We start from the raw sequence: 19,277 nt of genomic DNA, 5'->3' as shown, positions 1-19,277 counted from the left end.
TAACTGTAGTGAACAAGCACTTCCTAGCCTCTTGACTTTCTGCATTGTTTTAACAGCTATCTGTGAACTAGTTAAATGATGAATAGGCCCAGAGGAAAAGGTGGAGCATACAAATGACTGATAGTAGATTAAAAAAAAGAGAGAAAATCATAAGGAGTTGTAACCATGAAAGAAAAATTAAATTGCTGGGACTATATAATGGATTCAAATTTTCAATCACAAACTGATATATGCAAAATCGTAACTTATTTTTCTATAGTCAAACATAATTTCTATCATTAAGCTCCCATTTCTGCTCTGAAGCAGAAAACTGATATCAAGTTGCTTTCAGGTAAATTTCTTCCATTCAAGGCACTTCTTAGTCAATTCAGGTGGATAATGCAGCTGTATTCAGATTTTTTAAATCACTCTCAGATTTCATTCTCTCTCTCCTTTCCCCCATATGGATTCAAACCTCTAGAAATATTAAACAACTACCATTACAAAAGCAATAACAGAAAAAGAGAGAATCTCTATTCTATAGTCTCTTTATGGTTATAGCATAAGCAGACCTTCTGTGAGATGTCTTGTATGATCTTCAGACACATCCCCTTCATGCTGATGCCCACTGAGGTAACCAGTCATCTGGCCAAAGATTTGGGTTGATGGTCTCTGTTCCAGTTACTTTACAGAGGTGTCCTAACTCCTGCCTTAGCCTTCAATTTATAGATCCAGTATGATTACCTGGGGTTGTGACTGCAAAAATGTTGCCTGCCACATTAGTAAAGAAGGGGAGCTGCAGCCATCAAGCCACTACATGCCTGCAGACGGTAAGCCCAGAGGGAACTCTGGATAGAGACGAACTGGATGCCCACTGCCAAGCCCTCAGCTACTGCATTCACCCCCAACAATGTACCCTGAGGGTACTCAGGATGGAGTAAAGCAGGACACTGGCCTTAGATAGTTAAGGTGCATATCAGAGCAATGATTTCAATGACTCTTTGCATCTTCCCATACATAGAAAAGTGCTAAATTCCTTAACTTGATATATCCAGTTTTCTTTCATTGAAGTTCTAACTACCTGGTCTTTGTTGCAAAAACTCCTATAATATTCTGTCTCTTCCCTTACCTCTTCAGAGCAGCCCCTCAGCACTATTTGAGAGTCTGCATCCTGGGCTTAAGTCCTCAGTTTCGTCAGCCAAATAAAACATCATTCTCAACTTGTAGGTTGTGCATTTCTCTTTCAGTTGACAGGGTCTTCCTGATTCATACCCTCACACTTTTCATTGATGTCAGTCCTCTTTTAGCCCTTCTACACCTTTCCCATGGCTTTGGAAAGTCAACCTATTCAGCTAGCACATCCTGAAGCCCTGGGAGGCTTGGAGTTGCCAGCAGACATTCACTTTGCTCCTAACAAACCTTTGAGCCTCTCTTCTCTAGAATTCTTCATTATATTAGGAGATAGATCAGCTATCATTTGCCCATCACCAGCTGAGTTGCACAGGTAAAGCTCTTTTAAACACTGATCCTGCACATATTTGTCCAACTATCATGCCAAAATACCCAAGGGAGTGGTGCAAACAATGTCACAAACCCAGTAAATGCCCTATCCCCTTCTCCACTCCTTCCCCTGTGATAAAGGAATATTTCCTGTTTATCAGTAAACAAAGGATGTCACAGTCATACAAAGGAGCCTTCCAATGTGATTCGGTGAGCCCCATGGAAACTCAGGATGTGAAAACATGGGATACTGGTCCTGGACAGCTGAGGTATACATCAAAGGGATGATTTCAGTGAGACTCTTGCATCATCCCATACATAGAAAACTGCTGAATTCCTTAACTTGGGATATCTGGTTTTCTTTAATTAACAATCATCTTTTGATGTTTGGACTACCTGTCTTTTGTTGCAAAATTCCTCCCCTTACCTCCTTAGAGCAGCTTCTCAGAACCATCTGAAATGCTGTCTCTTGGGCTGCAGTCTTGTTTTTCCCCTAGTAGAACTTCACTCACAACTCTCACAGTGTGCAAAATTTATTTCAACATATGATTGGAGAATTTATAATTGACTTTATTCTAGAAGCTGGGTAGAAGGAAATGGGACCTACCACACCTATTCTCATTTCTAATTTTTGCTGCTTTATAGCATGCACCTTACAAAGTTATACACAAGAATTATGGCATATTATTATTCCTCCTCTTGATAGTTCAAAACTGAAAGGGTTATTAGCTACTAACTGGAAGAGTGACAAAAAGGACAACATACAATAAAATTATAACTCACCAATCAGTTTACCACATGTAGGATGTTTAATGTCAAAAAGTAAATAATAAAACTGAAATGTAATGGTAACTTAAGACTCAGGCAAGCTTTGAGTATGATCTCTACTACTCTGAGACAGGAGTAATAGAAATCTATTCTATTACTATTCTATTCATTTGCTTATTCATTTATCAGTTTAATAATATCCATCAGATATGTATAAGTGGCAAGGTGCCTGGATACATCAGCAGGCAAGCTTCCTGCTCTGTTAAATGAACATTCATAATGGGTAAGATATGCAATAGACAAGTAAACCAATAATTACTAATAGTTGTAATTGCTGTTACAATTTAATGTAATGACAATTTGGGGATTAAAAATTCTGGAGGTGGGGGATATTTTAGACTGGTGATTAGGATGATAAGACTTTCTTTTCTCTCATTAGTTTTTAATCTAGTCTGGACTTTCAAGCCAAATGTGCCTGAGAAGGCTGTCTGTTTACTGCCTTACTGAGCTAGAAATACAACTAATGAGAATAGGCTCCACAGGCCTTCTTCTTCCTGAAATGGAGCTCGAAAATGCTTGACAACAAGGAGTGCTCTAGACTCCTGTTGTTGTGCTGCTTTTGTGAGAGTTTAATTGCTTTTGAATGCATATGAATGTCAATTCGAACCAGGCTAAATACGTCTTCTTGGAGACAGAGCATTTGGTCTTTCTTTCAAGTTCTTTTGTTTGCTTGAATCAGCTTTGTAGTTTAACAGATGTTTTTGGAGGAAATGGAGACATAAGCTTTTATAATGCCGAAAATTAAATGAGAAACAATACTCTTCCTTTCATTTTTCCCCAAAACATGCAATCCCGCAGAACTGGCAACCCACCCACACTGCAGAAAATTTCCACTGTTAGAGGGTACACCTTACTAAAATGAAAGATATTTTTTGTGTGTACTAAGAGTTCATAATATATGGTTCATTCTTTGGGGAGATACATAATTGAATGTGTAAGTGATTATCCCTTTAGCCTTGAGGAAGGATAGTGTTTCTTACATTCATAAAATCTTCTCTCTTTAATTAAAAATAAAGTAAAATTACCACAGGAATAGGAATGCCCAGATTTTCTGTGCCAACCCTACCCCTCCAAACTTCTGCTCTACCACATAAGCAAACCCTCGTCCCACCTCAAGGAACCCATACACATACACACATGCTCTCCATGCTTCTGACTCTTATTCTTATATGATGCTTTCTATTTAACTGTGATGCTCTCTTCTGACCCATATCAAACAATTAAAATTACTGACATGCTTCTACATTACTTGTGCCCTTGCTTCTGCAACATGACTGCAAAGTTTTTAAAGGAAGAAAATAGAATACAAAAAAAGCATCAGCTTTGGGCTTCCCTAGTGGTTCAGTGGTTAAAAAAAAAATCTGCTTGCAATGCAGGAGACCTGGGTTCCATCCGTGGGTTGGGAAGATCCCCTAGAGAAGGGAATGGCAACCCACTCCAGCATTCTTGCCTGGAGAATCGCACAACAGAAGAGCCTGGCAGGCTACAGTCCATGGGGTTGCAAAGAATCGGACACAATTGAGCTACTAACACTTTGGAATCAGACAAACCTACTCTAATTTTAACTCTATAACTTTCTACACATGTGATTTTGGACCAGTTCATTAACTTCCCCCAGCCTTGGTACTCAATTCTGTAAAATTTCCTTCCATCTCTCAGAAAGGCTCTGCCTGTAAGTTTCACGTTCAGATAGATCGATCTCTAGTTTTGTGTGTGAGATTGCTAAGGCAGCCCTGGGTTCTATATTCACACCACCTCAAGTCTGTAAGAAAGGACAGAATATCTTGCCAAGCAACAAAGACTTAACGGTAATTTATCATGCTTATGTCACACTTCTGCAGCTGAACATAGCACATCAGTCAGAGAAACACCACTTGTTGACTGTGTTACTTCACATTCTCCACAATTAGATCTGGGAGTTCTGTGAATTCCACCAGAAGCACACAAGTACAGAGTACAGAGGAAATAAGGAGCAATTTTTCCTTATTTGGTGATGTGCAACCAAGTATTCTTTTGTAGTTTGTTTTTATTTTTGGTAGATGGAATAGACAGAGAAAGTATAGAAGAGAAAAATGTGAAAAGAAGAAAAATATCAGAGGATATTACAGGTAATAAAATTAATATGACTTGATAAAAGTTTGATTTCATGTTAAACAATGTTTACTAGGTTGCAGTATTAAACACATTTTTATGGCAGGTTATATTCAAAGAATTTGAAAACCAGTGTCCAAGTGGAAAATCCAAATATTGTCAAAGGAGATATGGATGCTAACAAACCAAAATCTATGAAAATTTTCTACAATAGTAAAGATTATAATAGTGGGGAAAGGCAGAGACATTACTTTGTCAACAAAGGTCAGTCTAGTCAAGGCTATGGTTTTTCCAGTAGTCATGTATGAATGTTAGAGTTGGACTATAAAGAAAGCTGAGCACTGAAGAATTGATGCTTTTGAACTGTGGTGTTGGAGAAGACTCTTAAGAGTCCCTTGGACTGCAAGGAGATCCAACCAGTCCATCCTAAAGGAGATCAGTCCTGGGTGTTCATTGGAAAGACTGATGTTGAAGCTGAAACTTCAATACTTTGGCCACCTGATGTGAAGAGCTGACTCACTGGAAAAGACCCTGATGCTGGGAAAGACTGAATGCAGGAGGAGAAGGGGATGACAGAGGATGAGATGGTTGGACAGCATCACTGACTCAATGGACATGGGTTTGGGTGGACTCCGGAAGTTGGTGATGGACAGGGAGGCCTGGCAAGCTGTGGCTTATGGGGTCACAAAGAGTCGGACACAACTGAGCGACTGAACGGAACTGAACTGAACTGATATGTATTGAATACTTTTAGGACTAATCTTTTGATTGGCATGCCTCTTGTCATTGAATAGAGTTTAATCACATTCCGTAGAAGGCAATAGTTTATTCTTCCATGGGCTAGAATTTCTGAAGGAATTGTCAACATACTTGAGTGAAGTGTTAAATGGCGCAGGATCTTGAGTGCCCTGGGCTGAGGCTGGCACAAGTAGCTATTCCAAAGTCAAAACCAGGTGACTCTGGCAGGCAGGGCTGGGCTTTGGCAGAATTAATTAAATAAGCAGTGCATGTGTTAACATCACCTCTCTATCCAGGTTATACACGCTTCTTCCCCTGGTAATCTACTGTTCCCATTAACCTGAGCCAGGAACTGACCTCCAGGTTTAAATGCCCTGTTGATTTTCATAATAGAGTCTACAGAAAAAAAACTCACTGGAAAGTAGCAGAATTTACTCAGCTGGAAGGGACAAGAAAGGTGAGGGAAGAGAAAAAGGAAGGGAGGGAGGGAGAGAAGAGTAAAGGAACAAACAGGGATGGAATGGCAGACCTTTTAAGTTTTTCTGGATCATACATACTTAGAAGAAGAAAATGACACTTGGAATAAATACAGCTTTAAGGACACAGCTAGAATTGTCACATTACATAAAGACCTATACACACGACCCAACTGAAAAATCACATAAAATTAACATTGACCAAAATCACCTTTCAAAGTGTAGAATAATATAGCCATAGTGAAATACAAACTCAGTGGCAGCATACATTTTGACTCTGTAGTCATTAGCAAGTATCAGATATATCACACACTCACAGTGTGTGTGAGTGTATGTGTGCATGTGTGTGTGTGAAGGGTGCCAAAAATAACCACACAAATCCTGAGTATGATGTAGGAAATGAGAAGCATCATCTAACTAGGTTATGAGCAATCACTCCTTGCTCATCCCCTCCTTTCAGCAGAGAATACAGTGATGTGAACCGTGGTACAATGAATAACTTTGTGGCTAAGCTGAAGCAGATAGTCAATCTACGTATCTTCTTTAGTCATCTATATCACAATCCTTTGCTTTTATGTAGCATTTAATTAATTTTATTTCATTTAATCATAAAATTACAGACTGTCAGAGCTTAGTTATTCTAGAAAACATCCTGCCAAGTCCATATATTTTATAAATAGAAAACTAAGGCCTGAGAAGTTAAGAAAGATCAGTCAATATTTAAAAAAAAAAAAAAAATTATGTTAGAGCCAGAACCAGAATTAGGTGCAATACAATGACTAATGTGTGTCAATTATGCCCTTTTTGTTGAAAAGGACAGTGCAAGTGGCAATGTTCATACAGTAATTTGATTTATTTGAGTGGAAGACAGTGGAATATGATTCAAGACTGGTCTGTTGGTCAGCCATGGTCTAGCAGCAGCAGCAATAATCAAAAGGAACAAACAAGCTACAAAGCAATTATCAAGAAAACAATTTTGAACAAGTGTCTTGATCAATGTATTGAATCTCATAACAACTGACCAGACAATTATGAGTGTAGCTTTCGTTAGGACTGAAACACCTATCAGTGATTCACTGGTTGTCCTCCAGTGAGGAAAGAAATGAACCTGAGGAAAGAAATGCACTCACCAGGCATCAAAATGACTTTCTTTATCTCTTAATTGCATTTGAGTTTTGAGGCTCAATAAATAAAATCATAATCCTCAAAGCATTAAATTTTAAACAAAGCCATGAAAATTGCACACTTCATTCAATTTAGAGAAAATTGCATCCATATAATGTGTTTATCTTTCATCACGAAACACATACCAGAAAGCTACCTTGTCTGATGTATGATTTCAAAATTTATGATCTTAAAATTTTGAGTACCTGGTCTGACATCCTAAATAAAGCATATGCAATAGTCAGGAAAGGAGCAAACTTCTAGTTATAAGATAAATAAGTCCTGGGGATACAATGTACAGCATGGTTACTACAGTTAACAATATTGTATTATACACTTGAAAGATGCTAGGATAGTTATCACAAGAAAAAGGAAATCTGTGACTCTGTGGTGATGTATAGCAATTAAATTTATTATAGTTACAGTTTTGCAGTATACACAGATATCAGATTGTTGTATGTGTATGTGGGCTATGTTGTTTCAGTCATGTCTGACTCTTTGTGATCCACTGGACTGTTGCCTGCCAGGCTCCTCTGTCCATGAGATTCTCCAGGCAAGAATACGGGAGTGGGTTGTTGTGCCCTCCTCAATGGGATCTTTCTGATCCAGGAATTGAACTCATATCTCCAGTGTCTCCTGCATTGCAGGCAGGTTCTTTATTCATTGAGCCACCTGGGAAGTCCTAAATTGTTGTATACTTAAAACTAATACCATGACATATGTCAGTTAGATTTCAATAAAAACAAAAAGAGGCTTAACTCAGAATAATTGCAACTGGTCTTTTCCCAACCTGGGAAATGAGAGATGTTCACCAGGGAGAGCTAGAAAGAAACACATATATACCAACACCAAATAGGTAGTAAGCAAATTCTAGAAACTTTATAAAAGTGATCTTACCAATAAAAGAAGCAAAGGCTAACAGAAAGCTTCCTATGTAACAGCCAGATTAATTTGTTAAGAAACATTCATTGGACTGTGGAAAAGGAAGCAGGCATCAAAAATTCAAAGAATTATCACTGAAAGTATTCTTTTTCTTCCAATTTTTTCTTCTTTTCAAGTTGGAAACCCAATAGTATTAAATATTTAGGGATGACATTTCTTCTAGACATACAAAAGACCACATTTCATGAACACAATGAAAAAGGATAATTCTTAGAATTATAAATAGATGGTCATTTTTTTGGTCTCTGTTGGTGGTGGTAAAATTATTCAAGGCCCAATAACTTTCTGCTGAACCTCTCTCTTCATATCTGGGGAATCTTTCAAACACTAAATGTACATCTGAACTCTCACAAAAAGCTTCCTCTGAAAAAAAATTCAGTCATCATTACCCCCATCTTCAGTGAGGCCCTGGAAAGGAAACCTCAGAGAACTCACAGTGAAATGATCCTTTTTCATTGGTTGTTGATGACTTGAAAACTTTCAGCATAACCCAAACCCAGAGAGGTTTTTGCTTCTATTCCGGTTTGAGGACAGAGTCACGCGTTCCAGGGGCTCCATCAGAAATCATGTGCCTGTGCCCCCACACCTCACCCTGTTTAAACTAAGTGACATGTATGGACTCTCCACAGGTATCTGCTAACCCTTGAGAGCTCACCAAGTTTCTACTATGTTGCAGTTTCAGTCTACACATTTACTGGCAACACATACAGATAAGGCATGACCTTGACCCTCCTGTTGCTTAGAGGATAGCTTTAACTGTAAGGTAAGTAAACTTTTAATGTGAAAGAGTTGATCATTCTAAGTTATCTACTGGGCATACAAGTAGTTAATGTTATAAACTTTCAAAATAAGGAGACCCAGGTACAAAAAGGAGGTGTTGGAGGCAAGAAGGAGAGGAAATTTAAGTTGCCCCATTAAAGTTAGAATTGCTGTCTCCCTCCTGTAGATTCCCTATGGGACTTGCCAAATATACCTGCTTGTAGCCTACACATCCAGAGCTATATCTTCCTTTAATACATATGCATATATACACATATATACCCCCAGGCTTATATTACAGTTTTATATTGAAAATCATATATATATATATATGTATATGTAAATGTATATATGTAAAGTCATATGTATATATATGTGAATACTAATTCAAATAAATCACTGACACAATGGACATGAGTTTGAGTAGGGTCTGGGAGTTGGTGATGGACAGGAAAGCCTGGTGTGCTGCAGTCCATGGGGTCGCAAAGAGTCAGACACAACTGAGCAACTGAACTAAACTGAACTGAATTCAAATAAAAGTCCCAGAGTTCAGCTGCACTTCAGTGATATTTCAGACCTTATCGATCCCTGAACACTCAGACAACCCAATTCATATAGTGCTCTAAACAAGTATTGTTCACCACGACAAATATTTACTATTGAGTTTCTACATATGTCAGACATGACAATGTGTAAAACATTTCCTCTTTCTCGGTGACCTTACTCAAAGAGGAAACAGATAACTTCCCTGTGACATACAGTGGTAGAATACGCAAGTAGTATTAGGAGAGCACAGAGGAGGGTCACCAAGTCCAGTGTAGTGAGAGGGGTAAGTTGGATGGATAAGATGGTGGGAGGGATAGGGGCTTTGTGGGGGAAAGAAGAGCAAGAGCAAAGCCACCACACTTTCTAAACAAATAAGCAAACCAATGAATGAATGATGTGTGAATGGATGATGCATGAATGGATGAACAGAACAGAACTCTAAAGGGGAAGGATACTCCATGAAGGGAACATAATATGTGAACAGGTACCACAGAGATAAATTTAGCAAGATTAGAAATCTTAGCTAGAGGAGCTTTGGGAGAAAAAGCAGAGAACTTGATTGAGGCGAATTGGGTAGAGTTCTAGCTCTCTGATTAAAAGCCTGTTCCTGAAATACTGCTGATTCTTTCTTCTTCCTTCTTATTCTTAACCTGGGAAAGGGTTAGTCAGCTATTTTCAACTCTCTGAGATCCCACGGACTGTAGCCCGATAGTCTCCCCATTCTTAACCTACATAGCCACTATAATTTCAGGGCTGGGAGTCTGGAACTGACTAAGCTTGGCTCTTTCAAGGCCAGGTCCATTAATCTACAGAGTGTTTAGAACTGTGGTTAAACAATGAGAAAATGTATAGCAGTCCTTGACTACAGAAATGTCATCAGCAGCAGTATGCACACATATAAATGCACATACGTGGGTATCCTTCTTCCTCACATATACATACTAATTACTCTTTGGGCAGCTACGGGCTGAAGGATCATACTTCAGAGCAGAGACTACTACTGCCAGAAGATCTAGAGAATTTGGCCTCTTTCCTACATTTTATATGAGGCCAAGAGTGAAGAGACTTCAGATCTGTGTTGCAGCCATCAAGGAAATCCAAATAGACTCTAAATCCTATCAAGCTAGGATGTCAAAATGATGACACCTCCAGGGATAATGTGGATTGGATTGCAATTTGCCAGGGAACTACAATGCAGTTGATTGATCAGCATTGCATAGTGGCCAGAGCAGAAGATTTGGAATCTGACTACCACGGTTTGGAGCCTCATTCAACTTTTTATCAGCTATGATTTTGAGGCATGTTGTGTAACTGATCTGAGCTACTCTTTACTCATCTGATGAAGGTGACAAAATTGCCTTTTGAATGACAGATTCAAGAGACTCTAAGCCCTCTTCTACTGGTTGTTCACAAAATACTTCCTTTCCCCTACTCTGGCTTCTCTTAATCACCCTGTCCTTGCCCAGTTTTCTCTCAGGCCACTCTTTGTTTCTTTCTCTGGCTCAATTTTCCCTGCCCACTCTTTACACGTTTGTGTAATCTGGAGCTATAAGGGTCTTATATCTCAATATCCCTGGGGAATTCCATTGTCTCTGATGCTTGTGAAAAAGTGCTTCCTACACCTTCATCTCCAAGCTTTGCCTCATGTAACTCCAGACTCCTATATCTGAATCCCTACAGGACACCATCATAAACATAACTGACATAAAGCAGAGTAGAGTTTATACTTAGTTCCACTCTTCTTCCTGGTGTCACTGGAGCAAGTGAGCAATTAGGAACAAAAGCTGAGCGATGCTGGGCTCATGTGTCACATTTGGTAAATATAGTGGATTGAAAGGCAGAAAAGGAAACATGATTCAAAAAAATCTGGGAAAGGAAATAAGAAAATCTGAGGATCAATGAGGACAATTACAACAATGAATGGGAGTACTTCAAATGCATGAAAATCCATCATATTTATTTTTCTAAACTCCCTGGTCATCTTTGAGAGATGCTTTGGAACCTAATGAAAATTTGTAAATAAAAGAAAGAATCAGGTATTTCTCCTGTTTTTCCCAAAAGGAATATACCTCAAAGGAAATAAGTTGTTAATGAAGTAAATTTTCTCTCTTTCCAGGCAATATTCTAGCTATTGAATAAAGAAAAAATGAAAGAATTAGAATATTACTATGTCACATATAAGGTACTATAACAAAACAATGGACTAAGATGTTGATTATCAATGGCTGCTAACATCACAAAAATAGAGACAGGTAGATAGGATGAAACCTATAAAGAAAACAAATGGTTCTACTTCTGAATTATTCCTATGTAAAGATCAGAATTTGAATCTGATCAACTCTCCAACTTATAGGAAATAAAAGGAACAGAGGCAATGCAAACAACAATTTCTGCGGTAAATGTTACAGGAAAATATAACCTGGTATCTTAAACAAATAAATAGTAAAGGAGGAAAGAGATATGGAAAGGAAATTTTAAAACAGATCTAAGGAATACAGCAACCAAAGTCAATGTTTATTTTTTTATTTGGAGTCTTATTGCTCAAACTAAAAATTATAGATGATGATAAGGTGAAGGAGGAGGAGGTTGGGGTGGTGGTGATGATGATAGATCAAGATTTGAGAAAATTTTAATATATGCTAACTGGAAATTTGCTGACTTAAGAAATTATTGATTATTTTATATGCATGAAAATGGCAGTGAGATTTTATAAAAGATTATCTTTTAGATAATCATACTGAAACATTTGGTATGTTTGGACTGCAAGGAGATCAAACCAGTCAATCCTAAAAGAAATCAGTCCTGAATATTCATTGGAAGGATTGATGCTGAAGCTGAAGCTCCAGTACTTTGGCCATCTGATGCAAAGAGGCAGCTCATTAGAAAAGACCCTGATGCCAGGAAAGATTGAAGACAGGAGGAGAAGAGGACAGCAGTGGATGAGATGGTTGGATGGCATCACTGACTCGGACATGAGTTTGAGCAAGCTCCAGGAGTTGGTGATAGACAGGGAAGCCTGGCATGCTGCAGTCCATGGGGTCGCAAAGAGTCAAACAAGACTGAGTGACTGAACTGAACTGAAATGTTTACAAATGAAATATATCTGAGATTTATTTCAAAAGAATCAGAGATGAGGAGAAATGAATGAAGTATAGATGAATGGTTAACTGCTGAAGCTAGAAAGGGGTATACAGAGTTTTATTAAACTATTCCCCCCACTTTTGTATATGCTTGCCATTTTCCATAAGGAGAATTTTAAAAGATATCTGAAAGTGTTTGATTGAGTAAAGGTTCTGATGCATCTGGAGGCTTGTCATAAAATCACTATTAGGTTAGAAATCAAATTTAGGATGTGACCAGCCCTGATATCAAAGGTGACTACAGTTAAGTTGGGAACATAGGAACACAGTATAATATGGATTTCATAGTGCACCAGGGTCATTAAAGAGAAAGAGATATTGCCAAAGAGTAATTGAGAGGTCTTTCACCCCTCAAGTCAACATACTTGATTAAACACTCTTGTACCATAAGAATCATCTTGAGTACTGATTAAAAAGACAATTTCTAGAATCCAGTCAAGAACCAATGGGGAAGGAGCTGAAATGTTACAGGTTTAACTAGTGCTCCAAATGTTCATCATCTTAATTTAGGAATCAAAGTGGTTTATTTCAAGCTGTGTGTGTATGCATGCTAAGTCACTTCAGTCGTGTCCAACTGTTTGTGACCCTACGGACTGTAGCCTGCCAGGCTCCTATGTCCAGGGTATTGATTCTCCAGGCAACAATGCTGGGGTGGGTTGCCACGCCCTCCTCCAAGGGATATTCCCAACCCAGCATTATCAAACTCAGGTCTCTATGTCTCCTGCATTGGCAGGTAGGTTCTTTACCACTAGTACCACCTGGGAAGGTCTAATTTCAAGGTACTATATGATATTCCAATGTAAGTGGTTAGAAGTTGGAGGCAGTTGGACTAGGATTTGATAAGCAAAGAGTAATACAGGTTTGGGAGTTATTTTCATAGATTTTCAAAAATAATTCAATAAAGGTTCTCACCAAAACCAGAGGATGGTGCAACAGAACCTCCAATGGTTAAAGGACACAACTGACAATTCTAGGAGCCAATCACTCATCACTCTCATCCCTAATGTCCCAACTGATTGTGAACCGCACACACAGATAAGTAACTAAAGCATCAGCTGTTTCGGTGGCAATGAATCAAAGAAAGCAGTCTGAATCTGATGCCAAAATGCAGGTGCCTACTATTTCCCTGGTAGGATTAAAGTTAAAGCCCTTCAGGTAAAGTATACCTGATAAATGTGCCTGCCCATCTGAATCTTCAAGAAGTTCCCTGGCCTAATCTTCCTACTGCTGAGGAGGTATGGATTAAGGTGATGGCCCTTCTATTTGATCAAGGAGTTAGACATCTAGAGAGAAACAGAGAGTGGGTCCTATTTCTTGTTTTTCTAGCATCATGAGTGTACTTGGTCACAGAATGGTCCAATGGATGTCAAGTTCTCCTCTGAGAAAGAGTAATTAAGTTACAGCAAGAGACCAGAAATGTGCTACCCATTGGCCACAGCAGGACTTAAAGATTAACATTATTTCCTACAGGCACTGTTTGCGTAATCTCTCTATCCTTCATTAATGTTTGTTCAGTTTTTAGAAAATGATGCAACAAGCTCTTAACACAACAGAGAACAGAAATTAGTTTTCCAGGTTTATTTTGGTTACTTTCTAAGAGCAACAAAAGTGACAAAAAGGTGATAATTTATTGGAAAAATATCATTAATTAAAATTGTTGTTTTCTATTTCTTGTTAATTAAGACAATACAAATTATGTGCTCAAAGATGACCTGGCATATAAGTTATATATAACCATATATAAGTCCCTAATAAATGTCTGTTGTTGTTGTTGCTGAATCAGACTTGTTATGGGATATAGAATTTGTGATGAATTATTTTACAGAAATTAGGTTACTTCATTAAACCTAAGAATTATAATATTTAATTAGAATTTTAAAATGCTAATTTTCCCTGTAGGCTCTTGAAAATATATAGGCATGGGTACTACATGGTTTTAAATATACTTTATCTTACTAGCAATCAGTAGAAAGTGCTAGGGTTTGGAATTTAAAACAGAGTTTAAATCTGAGCTCTACCAATTACAGCCTGTGTCGCTTTAAGCTCGTTACTTGACCTCCCTGAGATTCAAATTCTTCGTCTGATAGGTAACAGTTCCCTTGGCTATAAAAAAGGAATGGTAATATTACATTCTTCAAAGTGTTGTTGGAAGAATAAATGAAGTCACATTAGTAAAGTGTTTCCCTTAAAATACAATGCTCATATAGAGTTTTAGAATGTTTAAATGCTCTTCAACACATAATCTTCTCATTTGAACTACTTATAATACTATAACTAAGGTGGGACAGACAACTTTATTTAACCTTTACAACTATGAAGATCAGTATTCAGTGAGTTATTGCTCTTGTTCAGTCACTAAGTTGTGTCTGACTCTTTGCGACCCCACAAACTGCAGCACTCCAGGCTTCCCTGTCCTTCACTATCTCAGAGTTTGCTCAAACTCAAGTCCATTGAGTGGGTGATGCCATCCAACAATCTCATCCTCTGTGCCTTCCTTCTCCTGCCCTCAATCTTTCCCAGCAACCGTGTCTGTTGCAGTAAGTTGGCTCTTCACATCGGGTGGCCAAAGTGTTGGAGCTTCAGTGTGTTACTTACTGTATTAGTCTTCTACTACTGTGTAATGGTATTACCAGGAACATAGCAGCTTAGAACAACTACTTGCTGTTTTTGTGGGTCATGTGTCTGAAAACTGCTTATCTGTGTCCCCTACTTAGGGTATCACCTGTCTGCAATAAAGATGTCACCCAAATTTGCAGCCTCATGTGGATTCAACTGGGATAGAATCCACTTTCAAGTTCACTCAACTGTTGAAGGAATTCAATTCTTCTGGTTGTGGGACCGAGGGTTTTAGTTTCTAACTGGCTACTGCTTAGCAGGCTCCCTCAGCTCCGAGAAGCCATTCACAGTTCTTGTCACATGTAGTTCCCCAGTATGGCTACTTGTTTCCTCAAAGTCAGCGAGGGAAAGAAATCCCATCAGGTCGAGCACTATGATGTTATGCAATGTAATCATTTAATCTCTTACATCTCAACACTTTGCTGAATTTTATTTGCTAAAAGCAAGTCATGGAAATGTGTACATTCGAGAGAAAGGGATCACACGAGAGTGTGGACATTAGGAGGTAGAGATTATAGCATCACCTTAAACAGTCTACCTGCCACATTTACCCAAAGTCATATTTCTAAGGGAAGAATCAGAATTACAACCCAGTACTTCCAGTTCATATTTTATGCTACTTTCATTTATGAATTCATTAAAATTTCAGGAAATGTTTAACAAGTATCCACTATATCCAAGGAATTATTCCATGTAAATAAGGGCTGTGATAATGAATATGATATGAAAACTTATCCTCAAAGAACAGGGACTATAGAGTGTGCCAAAATAATTATTCCACAATGATAAGAATGTTAAGAAAATTAAAAAAAATATTTATGACTGGCATACTTAGGAAGGCGAAAACTAGAAAAGTAGTTACAGTGAATGAAGAAAAATATTGGGTTTTTAGAAATGGAATAGGTGCCGAGAAAAACTATAACTTTCAAGAAAAAAGTAAAAAGTTTCAACTTTGTTTTATAAGCAATGCATAATAGATTTTTTCTTTGCTTTTCAATATTTGTTTTTGAAGAAAAGTAATATGTTTAATGTGAGGCTTTGGTTATTCTGAAAATAACACTGCTGAAAATATACTAGAAGCAAGTCACAGTTAGCTTGCCCACAATTGTCACTTCCTGCTCAAAGACATTTTCTAAATATGAAAATAGAATTTTGTGAGTGTTGGCTGTTTCAAAACTCTGTGATGTGCTCCATAAAAAACTCCATGATAAACACTGGCAATGATACAACAGTTATTTCCCCTTACACGTCTAAGAGCAAGAACATCTTAAGCTGTTATAATGTTAAGCCTTATCAGTGGAGGTATAGAATTGAAAGGCTTTAAGCTGGGGGAAGAAAAATGGTTTAAGGGTTTAGATGAATTGCACAGACCCGTAAAATGGTATTAAGTCAGTTCTGAAAAGATTTGAAGGGGACACAGCACCCTGAAAGTGTGTTATACTTTGGTATCATTAACCGACGATTGGACAACAGAGAAGAGGGAAATGTGAGATGAAATACCAGAATCACACAAGACACTTCAAGTCTTAAGAGGCATGTGAGCCAGGATAAGATGATGACTAAGCTGTTGTTCCTTATCATACTGATACTGATCACTGTAACAAACCTTGCTTTCAAAGCAGAACTTTCAAAGCCAGGGACTGATAGAGGAACTCCCAAACAATATTTTGTTTTATATGTCTTGGATCAATTCAAGAACACTGTGGCTGTGAATAGTGAAGATCACAAGGGAAATCAGACTGGAAATCTTTGGAAAGGTAGACTATCAGTAAGGGAGGAGGCAAGGACAATAATCAACAAAGTGAATTAAGCAATTATTATTCTAACCTCTATGTCCAATGCCTTCGTGGGGCCTCTTGGTGGCCTAGGGTCCCCATCTATAGTGCTACTGGCATCCAATATGATTGTTTTCAATGCTTACATAATACATTTTCCAATCAGGAAACAGGAAAACATTTCAGCCAAAGATAATGACTAGTTTATTTTAAATCCTTTCTTTCTACACCTGCTAAAGATGACAGTGGTGAAAAGGGGTACAAAAGATAAGAGATGATTCTTCCTGATGATCCTGTATTTCTGTCTGTTCTGTTCTAAATAGTGGGTTGGCCAAAACTGCTCACTCAGGATTTTCCAAAAGATGTTACAGAAAAATTAGAATGAACTTTTTGACCAACTCAATATTTTTCATGTCTTATTTAACTTAGAAGAACCCTGTGAATCCATTTTTAGAGATGAAACTGAGATCTAGAGAGGTTACACAACTTCTCCAAGCTCACAGAGCAAGTAAGGATAGTTCCAGAACTGAAACTCAGCCAAAGGGCCCAGGGACCCACACTTCTCTCCACCACATTCCAAAGACAGCTGCCAACAATGCCACTAACTCCCCCTTACTTGTTAGCAGTTGGAGAACAATGGGTCACATGTTAAGATTCCTGATTAAAAAAGAGATGTGAATCATTTTTGAGTAATTAAACTTCAGGTCTGGAAATTCTAACTTTGACCTACAAAAATGTTTGAGTCACCCTGTTCAGAGACTGTAGCTCTGTGTTACTTCAGAGTACAAGCCTCTGCACTTCTATTCTTGGCTGATTCTCAAAGCCAGATGCCTGAGTAGCAATAAATGCAGAGGATACAAAAAAAGATGCTATCACCCTTCCCTGCTGACACTTGAGGTATTTCAGTTACGAGCAGTGATACATTCTCATTTAAAAGGAGGGAGCGGATAGTACTAGTTTTAGTTTTTACAATGCCATAAGAGGCAAATAACCCAACATGTTTTGTTGTGGAAGAGAATTCTGTTCTGTTTAGTTGCTAAGTCATGTCCAACTCTCTGTGACCCCATGGACTATATAGCCCACTAGGCTCCTCTGTCCATGGGATTTTTAAGGCAAGAATACTGGGGTGGGTTGTCATTCCCTCCTTCAGTGGATCTTCCTGACCCAGGGATCAAACTCAGGTCTCCTGTTTGGCAGACAAATTCTTGACCACTGAGCCACCTGAGAAGACTGGAGGAGACTTATCCAATGTTAATCAGTCCAAAAATGAATGCCTGACATCGCAGGCCCTCCCAGGATAACCTGTTACGTCCCGATCTTTTCCCTCTACTAGAGACTGACCTAGTCATTGATTAATCAAGGGCTCATTTTTCATAGATTCCCGTTTAGTACCTGGAGCTAATATGACACTTCAATTAACTACAGGCACCTAAAATCCTACTCCCTCGAGTGTACATCTACTTTATAAGAGCTGGTGCCTGCTTGTGGAACCCGATTCTCAATCTGGGATGGCTAGATCACATGAAAGGAAGCCAAAGTCAGGCTTGAAGTGAGTCAAAGCAGGTGTCTGGGAGTCAACACATTTGCAGCCAGAGAAGGTGGTGGTCAGGTAAGAGAATGCATGGAGACCTGCCAAGATGAAGAGGATATTGGTTAGAACAGACAACAGATGCTGGGATACTCTAGGTCAGGAAAGCAAATCTCAAGGTATAGTGATGCTGTAGAACCACACTTCTCAAAATTTAATGTGCATAAGAATCACCTGGAGATTTAGCTAAGATGCATATTTGGTTCAGTAGGCTTCAATTCTGCATTTCTAATAACTTCCCAGGGATGCCCAGGCTCCTGGTCTGTAGATGATGCTTTGAGTGACAAAGTTGCAGAACAAAGAGACAGATGTGTCTCTCTGGTACTGGCTAGGAGATGCTGGGAGGCATGCCAGTTTCCTAGCAGAAATGAAAAGGCCAAAGCTCAGCTAACTTTTCAAAGTGAAAAGTGAAAGTCATTCAGTCATGTCTGACTCTTTGCAACCCTATGGACTATATAGTCCATGGAATTCTCCAGGCCAGAATACTGGAGGGGGTAGGCTTTCCCTTCTCCAGGGGATCTTCCCAACCCAGGGACTCCCGCACTGCAGGCAGATTCTTTACCAGCTGAGCCACAAGGGAAGCCCAAAAATACTGGAGTGGGTAGCCTATCCCTTCTCCAGAGGATCTTCCTGACCCAGGAGTTGAACCAGGGTCTCCTGCACTGCAGGTGGATTCTTTACCAACTGAGCTATAACTTTTGAGGGGAACACAATTACAGGACTTAATTCTCAAAGCCAAAGTATAATTCAGCTGGCTGTAGGTAGTCACCAAATCACTGGTGATTAAAGAACTTTTGTGTTGGACCTGGTTCTTGTGCAGTAGAGCATCAGTCCTTTGCCCTCTATATAGAGAAGATGCTGGGGAGAACAGTAAGAGCAGGGGCTCTAGAGTCACATAGTGTGCATTCAGGTGGAGTTTCCATTCTCTACTTTCCATTTTGCCTTGGCCAAAGTTTCCTTTTCTGTGAATCTTTCTTTCTTTAGTTATGGAAGTGTCAGTTGCTCAGCTGTGTCTGACTCTTTTCATTCCCATGGACTACAGCCCACCAGGCTCCTCTGTCCATGGAATTCTCCAGGCAAGAATACTGGCATGGGTAGCCATTCCCTTCTCCAGGGGATCTTCCCAAATCATCGA

Source organism: Cervus elaphus, chromosome 11 (genome assembly GCF_910594005.1).
Source record: "Cervus elaphus chromosome 11, mCerEla1.1, whole genome shotgun sequence".
Lineage (NCBI taxonomy): Eukaryota > Metazoa > Chordata > Mammalia > Artiodactyla > Cervidae > Cervus > Cervus elaphus.
This window is presented reverse-complemented; position numbering follows the sequence as displayed.